The sequence below is a fragment of the Delphinapterus leucas genome, chromosome 3, assembly GCF_059928025.1.
Source record: "Delphinapterus leucas isolate spDelLeu-1000000601 "Yukka" chromosome 3, BTC_Dleu_Yukka2, whole genome shotgun sequence".
Lineage (NCBI taxonomy): Eukaryota > Metazoa > Chordata > Mammalia > Artiodactyla > Monodontidae > Delphinapterus > Delphinapterus leucas.
Genome location: NC_143131.1, coordinates 155,405,616 through 155,417,998, shown reverse-complemented (window position 1 = coordinate 155,417,998; position 12,383 = coordinate 155,405,616). Strand labels below are relative to the sequence as shown.

General features: G+C 46.3%; 1 pseudogene; it reads right to left on the bottom strand.

The window, feature by feature from the left end:
• Positions 1-12,383, bottom strand: part of LOC149749827 (UDP-N-acetylglucosamine--peptide N-acetylglucosaminyltransferase 110 kDa subunit pseudogene) — a 175,927-nt pseudogene that overhangs the window by 106,482 nt on the left and 57,062 nt on the right.

Genomic DNA, 12,383 nt, shown 5'->3' with positions numbered 1-12,383 from the left:
CCCGCGCGCAGCAGCAAAGACCTAAGGCAGGCAAAAATAAAAATAAATAATTTTTTTTAATTTATTAAAAAAATTAGTTTAGCACTACTGCATCCGTGCTGGCGAGTACGCTGTAAAGGCAATTAAGCATGAGCTAAAATTCATTTTACTTTAGCTAATTACTGCATGGATCCAGGAGAGGGAGCGGCAAGAAAACATGCCCCCTCCCTGGCAATCAGGGAGGACGTTGGTTTTGGTTTCTTTGCCTTATAGGCACGCTTATTAGTTGGGGTGCCCAGAATCCAGCCATCACAAGGGCCTTATTAGTTAAAACACAGGAAAATTGTTCTCTCAAGGCAGAACAGTGAATGCTCTGCTGTCCCAGTGACCAAGCAGAAGCCACTACTAGTTTTAACTCCATCAATTATTGTTAGCCAGAGAGGACATGACATACACAGTCCAGACTTCACCCATGTGCCTGCTGAGCCTGGGTCAGGGGCTCTCAACCCAGAGCAACTCTGCCCCCCTCCCCCCAGCTCCCCGCCCCCCGGACAATTGACAAGTTCAGGAGGCACTTCTGCTGTCACAGCTGGGGAAGGACTGCTGGCGTCCGCTGGGCAGAGGCCAGGGATACTGTAGGAGCATCCCACAATGCCCAGGACAGCCCACAGCAAAGAATTATCGGACACAAAATGTCACCAGTGGCAAAAGTAAGAGGTCCTGGTGTAGACAGAGGCAATTTCCTCTCCTTGAGTAGGTGAAGGTCTTCAGAATCTCCACTTCCTCAAATACATAATGGACAAGTCATCAGATGACCATATTTCATGCTAACACGCTTTTCTTCCCCCTTTTCTACACTGGGTATTCATTCTCCCACTTCAGGAAATCGAGTGACACTAAGAAAAACTTGCCCTGGAAGGATGGTCCGCGGGGGCGAACCGACACCCAAGTCGCTGCCTGCCCTCTCCTTCTCCGATTCACACACACACAGCCAAGAGAAAAGACAGCGAGCTTCTCTGCAATCCCCTGGTTCGGAGTTTTGAGAAGTTTTATTCCCTTCTCTGAGATTACCCATTCTTCCCTGCATGAAGCATGTTCAGCGAAGTCATTTGTCCTGCAGCTTTACAGGAGTTCAGATCCCGCAGCAGTGAGATATCAATTTCCTCCCTGGAGAATGAGGACTCCCCCTGAGGGAGGTTAATGCTCAGGACAGGAGCATCCCTGGAGCTGGTGACAGCCAAGGGGCTGTGACTCAGGACTGTCCCAGGCAGGCCATCAACTCTCTGGGAGAGCCTCAAGGATGTACTTAGCCTCCCTTTACAGGAGGTGAGGAGGGCAGAGTGCTGCAGACGGGGAGCGGGGCGGCCACACCCAGACTAAACCCTAGCTGGCACCCTGCAAGAGACAGAAAACCTCTCCCCTCAGGTCCCACCAGCCCTGCTCTCCCCTTCTGTGCACCCCTTTCAAATGCGTTTTCCTGCGTTGCCCCCTCCCATTCAATCCGTTCTAGGTACAGCAGTCAGGGTGATCCTGGTGAGTCCCAAGTCAGATCGTGTTGCTCAGAGCTCAAAACCCTTCAGAGGCTCCCATCTGGATTCGAACAAAAGCAGTCTTCTCCCCCTCTCCCCCTCCCCATTCCTCTCTCTCTCTGTCTCTCTCTCTCTGTCTCTCTGTCTCTGTCTCTCTGTCTCTCTGACACACACACACACACACACACACACCGTCCCTCCCCTTCCCTCAAGCCCTTCCAGACACACTGGCACGCTGTCCCTGGCTGTTCCTAGCAGCTCCCTCCCCATAGCCTCCTGCACTTACTATTCTCTCTGCCTAGAATGTTCTTTCTCTCCATAACTACAGGGGCTGCTCTCTCCGGTCTGTCCACATGTCCCCTTCAAATTAGGGTAGCCCTCTTTCCCTTTGATGCTTTATTGTTCCCGTAACCTACATCATCTGGTAACATGCTAAAAACTTCCATGCTTTTATTTGCGGGTCCTTCCCTACCCCACCTCTCACTCCCAGATTGCAAGGATCTCTGTATAATTTTTTCACAGCCGTCTATCTCGAGGACAAAGTACAGTGCCCGGCTCCAGCAAGCACTCAGATATTCGCTAAAGAAATTAGGAAATGGACCAGGCTACTTAGCTTCAGAAGCTCTTTCATGGAAGTTCCCATCCCCTCCGTACCAGTTCTCAGCTAGTTGACTGAAGACTAGCACCCTGACAATGAGGCAGCTCTAAACTGTGAACGACAAAAATATTTACTGTATCTCCGAGGGGCACTTTTGTTTGGTATTTTAGTTTTTAAATAATTTTGTAAATTAATTGTTAAATTTATTTATTTATTTATTTATTTTTGGCTGTGTTGGGTCTTCGTTGCTGTGCGCGGGCTTTCTCTAGTTGCGGTGAGCGGGGGCTACTCCTTGTTGCGGTGTGCGGGCTTCTCACAGTGGTGGCTTCTCTTGTTGCGGAGCACGGGCTCTAGGTGCATGCAGTTCAGTAGTTGTGGCACACGGGCTTCAGTAGCTGTGGCTCGCAGGCTCTAGAGTGCAGGCTCAGTAGTTGTGGTGCACGGGCTTAGTTGTTCCGCGGCATGTGGGATCTTCTCGGACCAGGGCTCGAACCCGTGTCTCCTGCATTGGCAGGCGGATTCTTAACCACTGCGCCACCAGGGAAGTCCATGTTTGGTTTTTATTTGTAGTGAAATGCACATAAAATTGTATCATCGTATCACTTATGAGTGTAGAGTTTAGACACGTTCAGGACATTCACGTTGTGCGGCAGCCAAACTCCAGAACTCTTTTCTTCTGGAAAAACTGGAACTCTCTGCCCTCCAGCAACCGCTACCCCCAGCCCCTGGCACCCACCATTCGACTTTCTGTCCGTATGAACTTGACCACTCTAGGTGCCTCATACAAGTGGAATTGACAGCATTTGTCTTTCTGTGACTGGTAGATTAGCATCATGTCCTCAAGATTCATCCATGTTGTAGCCTGTGTCAGAACTTCCTCTTCAAGGCTGAATAATATTCTGTTGTGTATATACCCCGTTTTGCTCATCTATTCATCTGTCAGTGGGCAGTTGGGTTCCTTCCACATTTTAGTTATTGTGAACAATGCTGCTATGAACAGAGGTATACAAAGTATCTTGCAAAACCTGCTTTCAGTTATGTTGGGTATATACCCAGAAGTGGAATTGGACCATATGGTAATCCTACTTTTAATTTTGAGGAACCACCATGATATTTTGCACAATGGCTGTACCATTTTACATTCTCACCAGTAGTGCACAGGGTTCCAATTTCCTACATCCTCATTAACCCTTGTTATTTTTTGTTTTCACAGTAGCCACCCTAATGTGTGTAAGGTCTTGACTTGTACTCTCCTAATGATCGCTGATGCTGAGCATCTTTTGAGGTGTTTATGGGCCATTTATGTATCTTCTTAGCAGAAATGTCTAATCAAGCCCTTTGCCCGTTTTTTAGCCAGGTTGTTTGCTTTGTGGTTGAGTTTTAGGAGTTCTCTGTACACTCTAGATATTAATCCCTTATCAGATATGTGATTTCCAAACATCTCCTCTCATTCTGCGATTGCCCTTTTCCTCTGTTGATAGGGTCTGGATGCACAGATTTTTAAAAATTTTCATGAAGTCCAATTTCTCTATTTTCCTTTTGTTGCCTGTGCCTTCGGTGTCATATTCAAGAAATCATTGCCAAAATCTAATGCCATTAAACTTTGGGGCACTTGTGCTTTTTAAAAGACCTTTTAATGACAAGTTCCCCAGTTTGGGGAGTTCAGAGCCCTGAAACCTAACTATAAGTGTTCCCAATGCAGAAAGTACATAAGAACCAGAGTGCTTAATCAACATTTCTGTTGGCAAGCGAGGTCCCAAGGAGCCTGTGGAAGCACAGCAGAAGTAACATGGAGGAATTTTAGGCATGTTCTCTGCCACCTTAGTTTCCTCCCTCTTTCTCCATATATCCCTCCCATTTTTCATTCCTTCCTTCCTTTCAGATAACATGTCTGGGGAAGGATATGGTGAGGAAGATGCTTTTACCTCACTCCGCTATAACAACACTGACCACCCCATGAGCCTTGGAGAAACAATTTGCCTAATTTGGAGAGAAAAACTCCATTCAAGCCCTGCTGGGATGCACGTTCAAATCTGCGTGACCACAAAACCCACGTTCATGGACCCACTTGCCTCTATTGCTTTTTTAAGCTATAGGAATGCTGGATGAGGAATGTTGTCTGTTATTAACTAGCAAAACACGATCCCCCTTTGAGCCTTCATGTCATTATCTATAAGATGAAAATGGACAAGAACATCTCCAGTGTTACTTTTGAAATTTTCAGTGCTATCTTACATGAAAATAACATGAAGACACAGAAGCAAACCTGCCTTATTCCCCCTTATGCCTTGACTTCTTGGCCTGCAGAGAGGCCTCCAAGACCCTCCTTGGACGATCCAGGGTTCAGCCCAGCACTGAGCTAGACGACCATGGGCTCCCCTTCCGTGAGTGAGTCTTTGCATGACTGTTTTGGGTTTCTTTCCCTAGACTCCCATTTCTTAAACGTTTAACAGGAGAGCCAGTCACAGATCTCCCTTTCACCCGAGGGCTGGCAGGTCACGAGGTCGCCAATATTTGTTTTATGTACTGCTAAGAGATTAAGGGGCAGTATAATTTCAGAGAAAAGTTAGGTTCTCTGGAAGTCAGGAACCCCAGCATCCTGCCCTTAAACACTCGAATGACCTTGAGCAATGAAAGGTCCCCAGACCTTCATTTCTCATCTTCAAATGAGAAGACAAATTGGACAACATCACTGTTTCCTAAAGTGTGGTGTGGACACCGCTGTGGAAAGTAAGCAATAGGTAGAAAAAAGTTAGGTGCTTTTATCTTATGCATATATCTATAAATACTTAAATATCCTCTCAGCTCTACAGTATCTTAGCTATTATTGCTACAGCAAGGCTGAAGTCGGTGACACACACACAAGCAAGACCCAATGCTAGTACATGCGGTGAAGGTATCGCACCTTCAGGAATTGTCCTTTCCACCCAAACTGTCCAGAAAGATTGACACCGATGAAATGGATCGCTATTGTGGATCCTCATGTACCAAATTCCCATGAGCTTTGCTGAGAAGACCTCAGCAGTGCATCAAAGCATCCCTTTGATGCAATGTGAATAAGGTTTAAAAAAGTTATTAATGTGGTTAGTAACTGACTGCAGTTTGGGAAATCCTACACTTGATTTCTTGGCTTCTTCCACGTCTAGCTGTCTTTGACGTGTGACGTGCTTAGACAAAAGTCAGTGTGCTCTCTTCAGGTCAGTCTTAATCTATAACCTGTGTTATACATGTGCCTCATTAAGGACAAATTTCTAGTTCCAGATGGGGAATTTGGAGCGGGCTCTTTTTTCTCTAAATGAATGGGGCTCTACTCCAAGAACACAGACTTCACATATATGGGTATAAACACATACATGCACCAGTCAAGTCACTTTCTATCCCTCTATTCACTGTTTAGGCCCTGAAGGTATTGTTTACAGCCGGACACTTGGCTTGCAGGGAAGAATCTCATCCACCTGAGATATTAGGCCCAGTGCCTCCAATCCCCTCCTCTCATTCTGTTAAATTTCTGCAAAGGCAGGAAGTACCAGAGTGATGCAGAGGTTGGCTGGAAGGTTGAGAAGAGGCCCCAAAGATGTAAGGCTTAGGATGACCCTGAAGAACAGATGGGGTTTGGGCAGTCGGCATGGAAGCTAGAGAAAATTCCAACTGGGCAAGGAAGGAGTGGGCACTATAAATGGGGGACAGGGAAAAGACTGGAACACAGGGTTTGGACTGGGAAGTAAAGAGGATGCTATAAGGCAGGTTCGAGGGGTGGGTTAGAGAGAGCATGATGGCCCACTAAATCTTTTAAGCTCCACTCTGTGCCACTCACGTGCTACAAAAGGATTTATTTCAGTGTGAGGTAAGATGTAAGTGCTACTTTAAGAATTTAACTGAACCAAAATGACCTGGGGACCAGGATGCCAGTCTACTGTTCTAGGTACCGTTCTCCTGGGGAAAAAAGGCAACATACAATGGTGCATTAGTCTGTTTGGGCTGCCATAATAGAATACTAGAGACTGGAGGCTTAAACAACAGAAATTTCCTTTCTCGCAGTTCTGGAATTCTGCAGTCTAAAATCAAGATGCCAGCAGAGTTGCTTCCTTCTGAGGCCTCTCTTCCTGGCTTGCAGACAGCTGCCTTCTCACTGAGTCCTCACATGGTCTTACCTGTGTGTGTGCATGGACAGAGAGAGGCCACTGATGTCTCTATCTTCTTATAAGGACACGAGTCCAGTCTGATTAGGGCTTCACCATTATGACTTTATTTAACCTTAATTACCTCCTTAAAGACCCTATTTCCTAATACAGTCACATTAGAGGTGAGGGCTTTAACTCAGGAATTGGCGGGGGCGGGGCGTTTCTGCCCTATGTGAGAGGGCTGGGAATGGCACAGAGCACATCCCGCTGAAGGCTGTGCCTGTGCTGCCCTTCCCACCTTTTCCAGTGGTAAACTATAGGCAGAGAGGGAAGAGCGTTCTAGAACAGGCTTCATGACTTGCTTCAGTTCAAACCTATTCAAACCCAAGGACAAGCATTCACTCTTGTGGACCAGCACAGCTTACCAGATTTTCAGGGGTTGGGGGAGAGTTTAAAGCCCAAATAAAGTGTTAATTTCTCGTTGGCCGGGGCCACAAGCCGCCCACACAGTGTGGGCAGGTAGCTCCCTCAGCATCCAAACTCCCTCTGTGGGGAAATGAAACCCCCGGGGTCATTTGGAGGAAAGGTGCAGTTTCAATACACCCATACAAAGGGAGTAGAGTCATAAGATTTATTACTTTCAAAAATAGATAACTAATGAGAACCTACTGTATAGCACAGGGAACTCTACTCAATGCTCTGTGGTGGCCTAAATGAGAAAGAAATCTAAAAAGGAGGGGATATACGTACACGTGTAACTGATTCACTCTGCTGTACAGCAGAGACTAACGCAACACTGTAAAGCGGCTGTGCTCCAACAAAAATTAATTTAAAAAAAATGATTTATTACTTATATATCCCAGAAGCAAAGGGACACAGTGAGCCGGGGGAAGGGCAGTCTTCCACCCCAGGTCACAAGCCAGCAGGAGATAGAGCAGGGTAGCAAGCACCTAGTCCTTACAAGGTGATTGGGGCAGAGGCTACTAACTTTTCACAGGCTTAACTCTAAGTGGTTATTTTTTTTTTAACATCTTTATTGGAGTATAATTGCTTTACAATGGTGTGTTAGTTTCTGCTTTATAACAAAGTGAATCAGTTATACATATACATATGTTCCCATATCTCTTCTCTCTTGCGTCTCCCTCCCGCCCTCCGTATCCCACCCCTCTAGAGGGTCACAAAGCCCCGAGCTGATCTCCCTGTGCTATGCGGCTGCTTCCCACTAGCTAGTTTACGTTTGGTAGTGTATATACGTCCATGCCACTCTCTCACTTTGTCACAGCTTACCCTTCCCCCTCCCCATATCCTCAAGTCCATTCTCTAGTAGGTTTGTGTCTTTATTCCTGTCTTACCCCTACGTTCTTCATGACCTTCTTTTTTTTTCCCTTAGATTCCATATATATGTGTTAGCATACGGTATTTGTTTTTCTCTTTCTGACTTACTTCACACTGTATGACAGACTCTAGGTCCATCCACCTCACTACAAATAACTCAATTTCGTTTCTTTTTATGGCTGAGTAATATTCCATTGTATATATGTGCCACATCTTCTTTATCCATTCATCTGTTGATGGACACTTAGGTTGCTTCCATGTCTTGGCTATTGTAAATAGAGCTGCAATGAACATTTTGGTACATGACTCTTTTTGAATTATGGTTTTCTCAGGGTATATGCCCAGTAGTGGGATTGCTGGGTCGTATGGTAGTTCTATCTGTAGTTTTTTAAGGAACCTCCATACTGTTCTCCATAGTGGCTGTATCAATTTACATTAAAAAATTTTATTTTATACCCGCTTAGCTCTAAATGTTTTTAAACTTTTATTTATTTATGTTTTCTGGCCACACAGTGTGGCATGCAGAACTTCCCTGACCAGGGGTCAAACCCATGCCCGCTGCAGTGGAAGCTCAGAGTCTTAACCACTGGACCACCAGGGAAGCCCACTCAGTGGTTATATTAAAAGGTTCCACCAGGGAAGGCAAAGCAGGAACCTGTGGGGATACCCTAAACCTATCTAAAAGTCCAGACTCTGAACTTTTGGTGTTAGTAGGGTCACCATACTGTAAAATGCCTAGGCAGCCACTCAGAAAAACAAAATCGTTTTCCTCAAAGTTGTTTTCCTCATCACCCCTTTCTAGTTTTGACCCTCTTGCATTATGATCCCAGCTAGGACAGCAGGTGACATGACGCAGCTGCAGGAAGGGCTTGGGGAAAAAAGCTCAGTGAGGGCAGCCTGGAGTGGAGTAAGATAGATCCTGGGTGAAATCCCAGCTTCACCACTAGCTGTGTGACCTTGGGCAAGTGACCTCACCTCTCTGAGCTTCCATTAAAAAAAAATTTCCATTATCAAAAATTTTAAACAGAAAAATAGAAAGAGAATACAATGAACACTTATACATCCGCCCAGATTCAACAAGTCTAAACTCTGCCATATTTGCTTCAACTAAGCCACTTTAAAGTAAATTACAAACGCTAAGGACCATCGTCCCTAAATACTTTAGCATTTGTGTCCAACAAAAGAGAACATTTCCCCCCATAACCACAAAACTATTACGCCTCAATAAAACAGTTCCCTGGGGCTTCCCTGGTGGTCCGGTGGTAAAGAATCCACCTTCCAATGCAGGGGACTCGGGTTCGATCCCTGGTCAGGGAACGAAGATCCCACACGCTGCAGGGCAACTAAGTCCACGTGCCACAACTACTGAGCTCCCACGCCTCAACTAGAGAGCCCGTGTGCCGCAAACTACAAAGCCCACACACCCTGGAACCCACGCGCCACAACTAGGGAGAGAAAATCCGCACGCCACAACTAGAGAGAAGCCCGAGCCCGCACGCTGCAACAAAAGATCCCGCATTGCCACAACTAAGACCTGACGCAGCCAAGAAAATAAATAAATATTAAAAAAACAATTCCCTTATATATATATATTATTTAATATTCTGGCCACATTGAAATTTCCGCAACTGTTCCCAAATTATATTTTACAGATGGTCCATTCACACCAAGATCCAATCAGAGACCTTGCATTGCATTTGGTCATTATGGATCTTAAATCACTGAGTTTCCATTCTGCTCATCTGTAAAATGGGAAAAGAATAATACATACCTCACAGGGTACACAAATTAGACATAATACATGTTAAGGGGTTAGGCTAGTGCATCCAAAAATGTACACTATTATTATTAGCTTCCTTACTGGACTTGCTCTGCTCAAGGCAGCAGTGCATTGGGATGGAGTGTCTTGAGATGTCAGTAGCATGGGCTAGAGATAATGAGGCAACAGGTCCCAGCATCCTCAGGGATGTAGACCCACAAGCTGCATTTTGCCCAGCCCTGGCCTGGGGATGGAGGGAACCAGTCTCACCTTGACCACCTTCAGCACCCCCGATTCCTGGTCCAGCCCATGCTCCCCCTGGAAGCTCTGCTCCCTCAGGAACTGCTCCACAGCCTGCACAGTCTCCAACACCTCTTTTTTCCACTTCTGGCTGGGATGCAGGCAGTGAGCCACGAAGGAGTTCAGCCTGGAAGCTGGGGTGACAAAGAGCTTCGGGGGCACTGCCATCTCTGTCTTGAGAGTACCACTGGTGGTTAGATATATACCCACACACCTACCCAGCTCCTGGCACACACACTCTTCTTTAAGGGGACTCCTCCTCAGCTGACCTCCAGCACCCTGTGGAATAAAGGACCAGAGTGCAGAGGAAACAAGGGGTGTCTGGCTGACCAGGGGATCCTCTTCCTGGAGGCCATTCACTGCAGCTGGGGTATCGAGGGACCCTGGGTGAAACCACCTTAACAGGCGGGGCTTTTAGTCACCCTTTCTGCTGTAGGTTTCATTTCTCACCTCTTAATTTTCCTTTTACAACTTGGAAACTGAAACTGGCTTGAGGATGGCTCTGGGAAAGGCAACTCCCCCAGGAGATGGGAGCTGGATGGTGTCCACCAATCCCATCCCCACAACCTTGTCACCCAAAACAGGCTCAGTAAGAGCAGGCACTCGCTGGAGGTTGGGCTGAACAGTGGGAATTCTAGGGTTCCGCAGAACAAACTCTGGAATTCCAGTCTGCCCTTTGCCAGACTCTTAACCTCTCTGACCCTCACAGAAATAATCCTTAAAATGGGTTTAAGAATAATACCTACCCCATAGGTTGTGTGGATTAAGCAAGAGAACATTTAGCAGAGAAAACATTAAGTAAATGCAAGTATTGTTATTCGTTCAATGGACATCTATTGAGTGCTGGCTGGGTGCCAGACATTGTGCTAAGAAGACAATGTAAGACGTGGTTCCTGCCCCAGGGGCTCCCAGAGCAGTGGGGGAGACGCAGGAGACACAGAGAGTCCAGTGTCCTGTGTACTAGGAGAAAAGAGGGCACAGAAACTTGGTGGAAATTCAGGCAGAAGAGTTTCTTTGGGGTCACCTGTGGTGTCAGTGAACACCTGCTTGAGATGAGTCTTAAAAGACTGGGAACGCGGCCAGGAGACAGAGGGCACAAGACAGGATAAGGCTGAGAAGTGTGAATCATCCTGGTATGTGCCAGGACTCGGCTGTCAGACCCACGTTGGCATGGAGGGCAGGGAGGGGAGAGGTGAGAGCTGTGCCTGGACAGGTGGGCAGGGATTGAAACTCGGAATGCCATTCATTCATTCATTCATTCATTCAACAAACATTTGTTGCGTGCCTGCTATGTGCCAGGCAGGTGTCCTGGGGATACGGCAGTGAATAGGCAAAATTCTCGGACTGCAGAGAGCTAACACTCTAATGGTGGAGACAGATAATAAACAGGATAAATAAGTAACATTATAATAATTAAGACGGTGATAAGTGCTAATCAGGAAAATAAAGCAGGGAAAGAGGTTAAAAGATACTGACTACGTGTGTGGGGGGGGTGAGAAGTGGCAATGTTCAGGGGTTCAGTCTCAAGAAAGGTGGCTAGAGAAGGTCTGAAAAGGAGACATTTGAGCAAAGACATGAAGGAGGCGAAGAGTGAGCGGTATGTATGTCAGAGGGAAGAATGAGAGAAAGTGGGACTTCCCTGGTGGTCCAGTGGGTAAGACTCCACTCTCCCAATGCAGGGGGCCCAGGTTCGATCCCCGATCGGGGAACTAAATTCCACACGCATGCCGCAGCTAAGAGTCTGTATGCGGCAACTAAGAAGTCCACACGCCCCAACGAAAGATCCCGTGTGCCGTGACTGAGAGCCGGCTCAGCCAAAAATTTAAAAAAAAAAAAATAAATTAAAAAAATTAAAGAAGAATGGGAGAAGGAACAGCAAGTGCAAAGGCCCTGTGGCGGCAGTATGCCTGGTGGGATTGAGGAATAGCAGTGTGACTGGAATGGAATGATCAAAGGGGGAGAGTGGGAGGGGATGAGGTTTGAGTACAAGTGTAGGGGGCAAATTGTGTAGGATCTTGAAGACTACTAAGACTTTGGCTTTTACTCTGATTGAAATGGGGAACCACTGGGGAGTTCCAAGCAGAAGAGGGACATGGATGGACTTTCATTTTAACGGTATCACACTGGCTGTTCGTGGGAAGATTGGATTAAAAGCAGAGGGTGGGGAGTGGAGGTGAGAGCAGAAGCAGGAATTCAGTTAAGAAGCTACTACAACAGTCCAGGCAAGAGATGTGGCGCCTTGGATCAGAATGGTAGCAGTGAAAGGTAGGGAGAAGTGGTATGGTTCAATTTTCTTATTATGGAAAATTTCAAACAGGAACAAAAGTAGAATAATACAATGAACCTCCATGTACCATCCCCCATCTTCAACAATTATCAACCTGTAGACAGTTTTTTAAATGTTTATTCAGGTCTTCTGCCCATTTTTATTTTTATTGGCCACCCGGCACGCGGGATCTTAGTTCCCCAACCAGGGATTGAACCCATGCCCCCTGCAGTAGAAGCACAGAGTCCTAACCACTGGACCACCAGGGAAGTCCCAACCTACAGACAATCTTGTTTCAATGATATCTCCATCCACATCTCCCCTCCTGTATTATTTGGAAGTGAATCCCAGACCTCATATCATTTCACTGGCTATATTTTGAGTATAAACAGGTCTTGCTAAAGGATAGAGTGTGATGTGAGAGAAAAATTAGAGTCAAGGACCACTCTAAGGCTTTTGGCCTTAGCACTGGAAGGATGGAATTGTCCTTAACTGA